Here is a 10,789-nt window from a genome sequence, read left to right as displayed (position 1 = left end):
GCAAGGACATTTTCTTGCTAAACACTGCATCTCCAACACGCCCAGACCCGTTTTGGGCACAGACAGGGCCCTCTAGAAATGTTCACTGAACGAATACATTAATGTCATTAATGCGGTGCTTTGAACAACTTTTGTTTTTAAATATCTGGGCAGGCTCTGAAATAGGGAAACAAAGCTCATTCCAAAGAGAGGGTGAGGATGCAGTGGGCAAGGAGGACCGAGGAAAATCCGGGGAAGCCCCTTTCAGTTTGTCTGGGAACATTCGGGAGGTCCTAATTCGCGGGTCCGGGGGGCGAGAAACGTTGCCATCTCCAGATTAGCAACCATTTTGGGCCGCCTGCGCCACCTCTCTGGGGCGCCGACATGTCCCGAATCCGGTTGCTTTCGGGGTTCCGGCTCCAGCCAAATCTTCTAGGAGAAATGGGCAGATGAGGAAGCGGCGAGCGACGCCAAGGACCCTCGGCCGCAGCCCACTCCGGCCGGCCGCGCCGAGCCGCCGCGCCGACCTCCCCATCATGGCGGCCGCCGGGCGGGGAAGCCGAGCCGTGCGTCGCGTGCGTGCCTGCTCGGCTCCCCTCCCCCTCCTCGGCGGCGGCGGCGGCGGCAGAGGCGGCAGCGCTCGCCATTGCCGCTGGTGGCAGGAAGCTGCGAGGAGCCGGCGCGGTCGCAGTCTCCACGGCGCAGGCCCACGGTAGCGCAGCCGCTCTGAGGTGAGTGCCCTACCGCGCAATCTCCAGCTATTTCAGCCCCGGCGCAGCCGCAACACGCCGCCCGCCCGCCGGCCGGCCGGCCCGCCCCGCAGCCGGCACCCTGCCGCCCCCGGCTCCGGGCCTGGGCCCCCGCCGGATTCGGCCCGCCTGGGGCGGGGGGCCCCGGCCCGGCCCCGTCAAACCGCCACCCCGAGGATGCGCAGGCCGCACTAGGCCCCAGGCGTCCTGGCGGGCTCGGGAGGGAGGCGCTGCCCTCCCGAGAGCCCCAGGGTTCCGGCCTCCCCCGCCGCCCGAGGCTCTTGGGGCGGCGGCCTCCTCCCCGCCGTGGAACCCCGGGCCCGGGCCGGGCCTTTCCGCGGGCTCGGGAGCGGGAGGCCCGGGAGAGCGCGCCGGGCCCGGGAGCGGGAGGTGGGCGGGCTGCGCGGGACCAGAGCCGCGGCTCCCCGCTCGCCCCCTCGGCCCTTCCGCGGGCTTGTCCGCGGGCGGCGCGGCGCGGCGGAGCCGGGCCAGGGCGCGGGAGCCGCTGTCTCCGGCGGGAGAGGAGGCTGGCTCTTCGGGCGACCTCCGAAGCTTCCCTCCCGCCGGGGTGGCGTGGGCTTGTTACCCAGGTGGACTGGGGGACGCTGGAACATGGCGCGTTGCCCACCTTTTTGCAAGTTAGGAGGCGGCCCGGGTGGCAGCGGCGGCAGTTCGAGGAGGAGGAGGACGCAGAGTCCTTTTGTACGCAGAAATAAGGAGCGACATTGTGTTTTCTTCCCCAGCTGAGATGCTGCCCGTGGAGGGGGCCATGGTTCTTCTTGCGCCCGGGGTGGTGGTCCCTTGGGTGAGGGCGAGGGTTGATGGCGCGTCCCTCCGAAGGAACCGAACCGTTGCTGCTGGAAGGACGGGAGTGCATGGTTTTATCCCATATCCCCGGCCTTTCGGGGGAACGCAGGGGTTTGCCATTGCATGTTATCCGTTTACTGTGCAGTGATGTCGACTGCTTTTCTCACCTGTTGTGTCCTTGCTGCTGGTCCCAAAGTTTCTACAGTGCGTCTGACTGTGCCCACCAGCGCTTGAAGTTGTTTAAAATCTTAGTATTTTCAGGGTTTCCAACGATGTATTTGTTCCAACCAGTTGGAGGTGCCATTAACTGTTCTCCAGCCCTTGTTTCAAGCATTAGATTAAAAAAAAAAAATAGGATATATTAATTGCTTACTTTAGAGCTGGTGTCGCTTGTGCTTGATTCTATGACCAGAGCAAAATTCAGGTTTTCCTAAGTGTTTAGAGACCATGTTTCGGAAACTCAAAGTGAAAGAGTGTGGGGTGTGCCTGTCATTTTTGACAGTGGTAGCCAGAAGAATGGGTAGGGACATCTCACAGCTTTTGTCCCAGGACAGCACCTGTGCCCACAGTGATCTTTTTCTCATGTCAGGCCTTTACTTTAAGAAATTCCTTTTACTTTTGGCCTTGAGCGGTAAGTTAATAGGTTAATAGGTGGTTTCTCCCTGGGGGAGGAGGGTAGCATGGGACCTTGCAGATGTTGGATTTTTTTTTTTTTTGATAGAATAGTTTCTTGACCCCCTAGAATCATGTTTGAAAATTCTTTGAGTTATTCCATAAGGCAGTGAAAATATGAATGCCAAACAAAACAGCTTGACTAATTCCGTCTGCACATTTGAGTGTAATTTCCCTATTTTATGAGTGTGAAAGCAAACATATAATTATCACATGTAATGGAGTATATTTATTCTTAACTTGGTTCCTAAATTGTGTGGAGAATTTTTTTTGCCTGTCAAGGAGCATTTTTTTTCCCTCCTCATAGGAGTTAGACATGTCTTTCAGTAGTGTCTGTTTATGGTGATGGAAAATTTGGCAGCAGATATTGGTGATGGTTGTACAACATGATTAATTGATGTTACTAAATTGTACACGTGAAAAAGTTAAATTGGCAAATGTGTTATATGTAATTTACAGCAATAAAAGATCATATTGACTAGAATATTAACTATGTCAAAATATAGAGAGAAAAAAGACTAATGGTAAAATGACATTTTTGTTTAAACAAAAATGTCTCTTTAAAACTGTATTTGGATTTAATTTGATGGATATCATTTAATAAAAAGGTAACATGTCCAAAAAAAAAAAAAAGATTGTAAATTCAACTTTTCGTAAATAAACTGTATTTAAATTAAAATTAAAAAAAAAAAATCAGGACCTATTGGGGTGGGTAAGAGGTGTGGGGTTATGGGGGAATCAGATTAAGAATTACTGCGTTACTACCTTTTGGGTCATCCTTGTTTGAAATCCTTTGATTTCATCATGAGTGCCCCCATCTCAGACTCAACATAGACTAGGGAAAATGATTTTTGTTTGGTTGTAAGTGGTCATATTCTCATTTAGCAAAACATTTTCTTATTCCCAAATGAGTTTTCTTGGGAATAGTTTACTTAGCAGATTTTAAGGAAATTCAGCTCCTGGATTTAGGGGAAGTACAATAGGAGACGAGGGACCTAGTCCAGATATAGAAGGGATTGAAGGGAAAGGCATCAGGTTTCCCACCCAATTCTTGTATATTCCATTAGAATCACAACTCTGCATCCATCTCTAATTTTGTTAGGGAGCCCAAGGCCAACTCCTCAGGATTTAGACAGGGTGAAACCTGTGAGAGCCGGAACTAAACAGGTCTGCCTTGTTTTTCTAGGGCTTGCAAGTTTTCTGCCTTTGACAGGATGCAGTCTTACCACTTTTCTATGGTTTTAATGAAAAATATTTGAGTTTTCCTTCTCGATAGGTTTTTGCCTCACACAGGGTTCCAGCTCTTGCAGGTTTTACTGTACCTAAATTTGCATTGCCCATACACGCAGTTGGATTGTCTTTAAGAAACATTTTATGTAAAATAACCACAAATGGGTGACTGTTTTAAGGAGAATTTAAGCTTCTGTGGTCTGAGATTAAATTTTATACCTCTTGTATGTAGTAAGGCATTCAGTAAATGTTGGGGAATGAAATGATGAACAACAATTATTAAAATTAAATGTTTTCGCAATTATTTGAGAAGGCGTGCTGATTCTTTGGCTTCTAGACGGGCTTTGAACCCTTTAGAAGCACGCTCTCCAGTCCTACCTTTGGGAAACAAGGTAACGGGTCGGTTCTGCAGTCTGTCAGATATCTTCAGGCCAGCTCGGTGCTCATGCTGAAGTCAGCTTGTCCATCCACTCAGCATCACTCTGGGAAGTTGGAGGGCATGAGGGGAACTCCTGTGGGTTGTCGAATTTCATAAGTGTCTAACCTCTGAAACGTTTGAATGTACCATCTCTGCGACTCGAATTAGTCCAGAAAATGGGATATTTGAATTTAGACGTTTGTGTGTGACTATGTGTGATGCTTATTAGTGCATGTGTAAAAATAGTATTTGGAAAATTAATCATACAAACAAATATAACTCTCTGGTTTTGTAAACAAGTTTCAGAAAATGTTCTATAACTAAAAGATATTCTCTGTTCTATCATGTTTTCCTTGAGAGCTAAAGCTAGTATTTTCAGCCTGAGCACATCCAAATAAATTTCCCATGAACACTTAGTAAAACAGCATTGAAAAAAGAATCACTTGTTAAGTTTATTTTAGAAACGTTTTATTTATACGAAGTCTGGTGTTTTTTTGAGGCTTGGGATATGTGTTAATTTTTGTGCATTATGTATCATTTGTTAACTAAAAACCAAACCCTTTGTGGTAGATATCCCCTTTCTTGGTTTTGCTGTTAGTACTTTTATCCTTCATTACTGGGGTGAGCAGACTTGAAGAGAAGTAGTAAAAGGAGGTAAAACAAATCAACTTCAGGTGTTTCCAGATGATTACAGCCACATGGAGCTATTGGAAACTTTTAATTCTGGGGCAGCAGGAACACTTTGTCTGAAGTTGTTTTAATGTAACATGGACAGAACTTGGAAAATGAGGAAGAAATTTTTCATTGCACAAGGCAAATAAACGGTGACGTTCAGGATTAGGCTAGTGTGTTTTGAACCCCCTTGATGGAGTTTACTCACTGGAGCATCAAAAAGACTTCATCATGTGGCTTTACACCTAAAACAGGGCATCAAGTAAAAATTTATATCAACTGAAGAAAAGCCAGAAATACAACTTTATGGAAATGTCCTAATATAGTAAACAAAGAAAAAAGGGGCAGTTAAGGCAGATCCTTGTGATCCATTGTGGCAAGTCTGTACTGTAACAGTAATGGCGTCACTTAGAAAATAATCTGGCAATACGGAATCTTCTCCCGAATATCACACCTAGTAGTTCATCTGTCTTGCCCCACAGCAGTCTAGCTTTGTGTAAAACTCCAAGTACATCAGATAATTTAAGGAAACCATGTTTAGTAAGGGAGGTGTGTGTGTTGGAGGATGGCAGGTGGGGGAAGAGAGGACAGAGAAGGTGATAATGGTAAAAAATAATTTGATAGGTTGGGATGATCACTGGAATTTGGAGGGGAGGATATTTTTAAAAGAAACTTTAAGAGCTACTTTTGTATGGCCCATCAGTTTGATGATTAAGATTACTATTTATAGTAATTGTACATAAGCTGAATACTTAGATTACTTCATGCATGCTGATTTCTGTGGTTACAAATGTGAAAAGTTTGGCTGACAAAGTTGACATTTTCTTAAGAATTTGAGTGGTGCTTGTTGGATAACCTATGCCAAGCCTTTTCGTAATCATCATGAAGAATGAGCTCTGTATGCATCTACGTTAAGACTTTTTAAAAAAGAACTTGTACCTTAGTCTTGATAATTGTAAAGCCTGCTTTTTAGAACTTTGAGAGTCTGTTTTGTTGCTGCTACTGAATGCTAATGTGGTTAGGCTGGCAGCTAAACCTACAAAGAACAAGAGGAAATGAGGAAATGTCCCAGTGAAACATTGCTTAAAGCAGTGGGCTAGAAATGGGGAGCTAGGGCTAGGAAACCTAAGTCTTGTTTTAAGTTCAAAAGCGGGTGAGGCATACCCTCCACTGAGAAGTAGCCTCCTTAGGTGTGTCCTCACTTTGGATTTTTGCCATTCATTCACCAGACTTTGATTTTAAAAAAACAAAAACAAAAAACAAACCCGCTGCGGTCAAGTCGATTCCAACTCATAGCGACCCTATAGGACAGAGTAGAACTGTCCCATAGAATTTCCAAGGAGCACGTGGCGAATTTGAACTGCCGACCTGTTGGTTAGTAGCTGTAGCACTTAGCCACTACACCACCAGGGTTTCCAGACTTTGATTAAAACAAAAAAACTCCTCTGCTGCCGAGACTTTGATTAAAGGCATACTATATTCCAGGCCTGTGATAGGTGCTGGAGTAACAAACCATGGCCCTTGTCTAGTAGGGAAGAATGATTTGGGTTCAATTAACTACAATACAACTTGTTAAGAACCAAAATAAAGAAAGAGTAGTATGGGGTTATAGGAGAGGGAGGAATTCTTTCTGGGGAGGGGTGAGATGCCGGGAGAATAAGTGAGGTTAGGGAAGACTTTTCATATAGGGGATGCGTTGGACGAGTGAGTAGAGAAGAGGCTAAAGGGAGGGTATTAATGGCCTGATATAAGAAATAGCAGGTAGATTTGGCTTTACTTGGGGAGCACTGGGCAATGAAGCTGAGCTTGGGACCTGATTGGAAGGAGCTTGGAATTCCATGCTCATGCACATGGACTTTATTCTGTAGGCATTTAGGGGCCGTGAGAGGTTTGTGAATAGGAAATGGATTCTGGTTTTTAAAAAGATGGCATGGGAAGATTGGTTTGGAGGCCTGTGAGACTACTGTGAATTAAGAGGAGATAAATTCTGGAGATTAGTTTTACAGTTATCAGATTTGGGTCACAAATGAGTATGAGGGAGTCAGAGATGAGAAAGGATTATGGTTTGGTTAATGGATGATGATGCCTTTAAGGCAGGGAATGTGTAGGAAGAACAATTTGAGGAGGAATGTAACAGGGTGTGATTCTACATGTATTGAGATATCTGTGGGAATCAAGCTAACTCAAGTAGGTAGCTGGAGATTTGGTCTGGAGCTCAAGGGGCAGCCGGGATCAGTTAAGAATTTGTATTAACAGCAGAGAATCCCTGATGGAGCAGGAGAACAGTGGGATGCAGACCCCAAATTCTCTTAAAAAGACGAGACTTAATGGTCTGACTGAGACTAGAAGGACCCCAGAGGTCATAGTCTCCAGACTTTCTGTTAGCCCAAGACAGGAACCATTCCCAAGGCGAACTCTTCAGACAGGGATTGGACTGGACTATGGGACAGAAAATGATACTGGTGAGGAGTGAGCTTCTTCACTCAAGTAGACACATGAGACTATGTGGGCAGCTCCTGTCTGGAGGGGAGATGGGAGGGCAGAGGGGGACAGGAGCTGGCTGAATGGACATGGGGAATACGGAGTGGAGAGAGAGGGAGTGTGCTGTCTCATTGGGGGAGAGCAACTAGGAATACGTAGCAAGGTATATGTAAATTTTTGTATGAGAGACTGGCTTGATTTGTAAACTGTCACTTAAAGCACAATTAAAAAAAAAAAAGAATTTGTATTCATCAGTGTTATGTAGAATTTATCAGGAGTGAGGAGAAGACTAAGGGCACCATTAGGGACCATCTACATCTTAGGCCCCAGTGGAAGTAGGGCCTGTGAAGGAAGTTGAAAAAAAAAAAAAAAGGTTAGAGAAATAAGATAAATGGTGTAGGGTTGAATAAGCTGAGAAGGAGTGGGGTGAAGGGAAATTTAGGAGAGAATTTAGCAGTGTCAATTGGATTTGGCAATTAAGGGATGAAAGAAACTTTATGTGTATATTGTTTTGCCTGGGAATCATAGTGGTTTAACAAAATAGATTTCTAGAGTGTTGCTGAATAAAGGGTTAAACCCGTTGTGGAGTCGTAGTGACCTTATAGGACAGAATAGAAATGCTCCATAGGGTTTCCAAGGTTGTAACTTCACGGAAGCAGATTGCCACATCTTTCTCCCAGGAGTGGTTGGTGGGTTCGAACTGCCGACCTTTCGGTTAGCAGCCGAATGCTTAACCATTGTGCCACAAGGGCTCCTTTGAGTACAAGGGTAGGACCTGATAAAATTTAATTCAGTAGATGACCTATGCTTAGAACTAAGTCCTGTTACCCCCACTTCTGTCATAGGAATTGCAGTGTAAAAGCTTTGGGAGATGATTCCCAATGGCTGTTCATCCTAAAAATCTCTTTTCCATACTGTTGAAAAACAATTTTTTTAAGGCATTGTTTTGACACTGTCTTAAAATCAGTCTTAAATTCTAACAATTAGAGATTCATTTGGGTTGACTGTCTCTTAAAATGCAAATTCTTCTTGAATAGTTTTGTAGTTTTATGATATTTTAAGATTTTATGATAAGTGCAGGGACTAACCCGGGGTTTATAGCTTTGTGGTTCATGGACATATTTTGGCTGTGTGATCCTGAAAAATTTTGTGTGGGTGCCTATGTGCTTTTCTAGGGAGATGGCCCATAACTTTTTTTTTTTTTTAATAATTTTTATTGTGTTTTAACTGAAAGTTTACAAATCACCTGAGTCTCTCCCACAAAAACCCATATATACCTTGCTACACACTCCCAATTACTCTCCCCCTAATGAGACAGCCTGCTCTCTCCCTCCACTCTCTCTTTTCGTGTCCATTTCGCCAGCTTCTAACCCCCTCCACCTGCTCATCTCCCCTCCAGGCAGGAGATGCCAACAGAGTCTCAAGTGTCCACCTGATCCAAGAAGCTCACTCCTCACCAGCATCCCTCTCCAACCCATTGTCCAGTTCAATCCATGTCTGAAGAGTTGGCTTCGGGAATGGTTCCTGTCCTGGACCAACAGAAGTTCTGGGGGCCATGACCACGGGGATCCTTCCAGTCTCAGACCATTAAGTCTGGTCATATGAGAATCTGGGGTCTGCATCCCACTGCTCTCCTGCTGTGGCCCATAACTTTTATGAGATCCTCAAAGGGATCTTGACAAGAGAAGAGTCTTCAGTAATGCTAATGATTAAGTCAAGTGTTAGTCCTGTCATTTGGCTGAGATCAGTTACCCTAACTGACCTGGATAGATCCAGGGGAAGAGATTTTGAAGTAGCGCTGGAGGCACAGTGGTTAAACGCTCAGCTGCAGACCAAAAGATCGGCAGTTTGAACCCACCAGGTGCTCCATGGGAGAAAGATGTGATAGTCCGCTTCCATAAAGATTACTAAACCAAAAATCTGTGGCCACTGAGTCAATTTTGACTCATAGCAACCCTATAGGACAGAGTAGAACTGCCCCATAGGGTTTCCAAGGAGCAGCTGGTGGATTCAAACTATCGACCTTTTGGTTAGCAACTGAGCTCTTAACCACTGAGCCACCGGGGTTCCAGCCTTGGAAACCCTGTGGGGCAGTTCTACTCTGTCCTATAGGATAGCCCTGAGTTGGAATTGACTTGATGGCAATGGGATGATGTCTCAGGTCAGATGAGAAACTTTGGAAAGGTATGAGACACCACTGGGAGATGGGAGTAGGATCATCAAAAGGAAGGGGGGAGGGTGCCAGAGCAAAGCTTAATCGCTGCAGAATTTTGCCAAGTCTTTTGGATTCCTTGGCTTTTTATACTCCAGGGTTCACTCTAGTATATGATTATATATTCATACACTATAGGTTTAGTAGACTTTGTGGGGGGATCAAATTAATACTGTTTTCAAGGGAAAATGTATCTTGAAAGAAAGCAAAATGATCCATAGATTGCGTTCAGAATTCATTTTTAAGTTGTGAGTTGCATATACCAGGGGAGGATCATCCAGTAGGCAAAGTGCTTGCCTTGCTTACCAGACCATCTGTAGTGAACAATTTCCCTACAGATTAGTAAGTAAGCACAAGTGAACTCATGCTTACCTTGTTTACTGACTAATCCCAGTTTGTCAGGGATTGTAAATTTGAGAAGAGGCTTTGATTCTGTATGAAGGTGCTGTGAGGTTGGGAGAGAGACAGATTATCAGCCACACCTAGAAACAGAATCTTCGATGTGGCAAAAAAAATGGTAACCAGCAAGGTAAGCACTGTGTTTACCTTGCCTATTGGTTAATCCACCCCTGGCAAATACTGTGGGAAATTTCTGAAATGCACAAGTGTTTCAGTTTAGTAATATGGGGCAAGACATTTATTCTTTCCTTGCTTACTTTTTCAGACTGTGAAATTAAAATACCACGGACCTGTTTTACAGGATTGTTCTGAAAGGTCACAATTATGGAATACTTTGAGATATAAGATGATTTAATGCTAACAAATTGCTGTTACCCACATTTCTAAATCATGAATCAAATTTAGAAATTCAAACAATTAAAAAAAATTCCATACTAGAACTTAATTGATTCCCAAAGTATATTTCGTTCTGAAATTTTAGATAATTGGTGTTTTCTCTTTCTTCCTCTAATCTTTGTTGTTGTTCTTAGGTGCTGTTGAGTTGGTCCTGACTCATAGTGACCCTGTGTACAACAGAATGAAACATTGCCTGGCCCTGTGCCATCCCCACAATCCTTGCTATGTTTGAGCCCATTGTTGCAGCCACTGTGTCAGTCCATCTCGTTGAGGTTCTTCTTTTTCACTGACCCTCTACTTTACCAAGCAATGATGTCCTTTTCTGCAAGGACTGGTCCCTCCTGATGGCATGTCCAAAGTATGTAAGATGAAGTCTCGCCATCCTCCCTTCTAAGGAGCGTTCTGGCTGTACTGACAGATTTGTCCTGGCACTCTGTAGTATATTCAGTATTTTTCACCAACACCATAATTCAAAAGCATCCATTTTTCTTTGGTCTCCATTACTCATTGTCCAGTTTTCACATGGATAAGAGGTGCTTGAAAATACCATGGCTTGAGTCAGGCGCACCTTAGTCTTCAAAGTGACATCTTTGCTTTTTAACACTTTCAAGAGGTCCTTCGCAGCAGATTTGCCCAGTGTAGTGTGTTGTCTAATTTCTTGACTGCTGCTTCCGTGGCTGTTGATTGTGGATCCAAGTAAAAGGAAATCCTTGACAACTTCAGTATTCCTCTTAATCTTTAGATCTTTGAAACTAGAGTAGGAGATAGAAACTA

The 10,789-nt window shown here is 44.6% G+C and overlaps 1 protein-coding gene across 2 annotated transcripts in view; it reads left to right on the top strand.

Moving 5' to 3' along the window:
* The first annotated feature begins 592 nt into the window (after positions 1–592).
* NRF1 (nuclear respiratory factor 1) overlaps positions 593–10,789 on the top strand; it is a 158,517-nt gene continuing 148,320 nt past the window's right edge. For both annotated transcript variants that reach the window (XM_049893065.1, XM_049893066.1), the window contains exon 1: positions 593–710. The gene's annotated coding sequence lies outside the window, so the exon portion shown is untranslated. The remainder of the gene's footprint in view (positions 711–10,789) is intronic.

This window comes from Elephas maximus, chromosome 8 (genome assembly GCF_024166365.1).
Source record: "Elephas maximus indicus isolate mEleMax1 chromosome 8, mEleMax1 primary haplotype, whole genome shotgun sequence".
NCBI lineage: Eukaryota > Metazoa > Chordata > Mammalia > Proboscidea > Elephantidae > Elephas > Elephas maximus.
The sequence above is the reverse complement of the archived record's forward strand: the minus strand, read 5'-3'. Positions and strand labels throughout refer to the sequence as shown.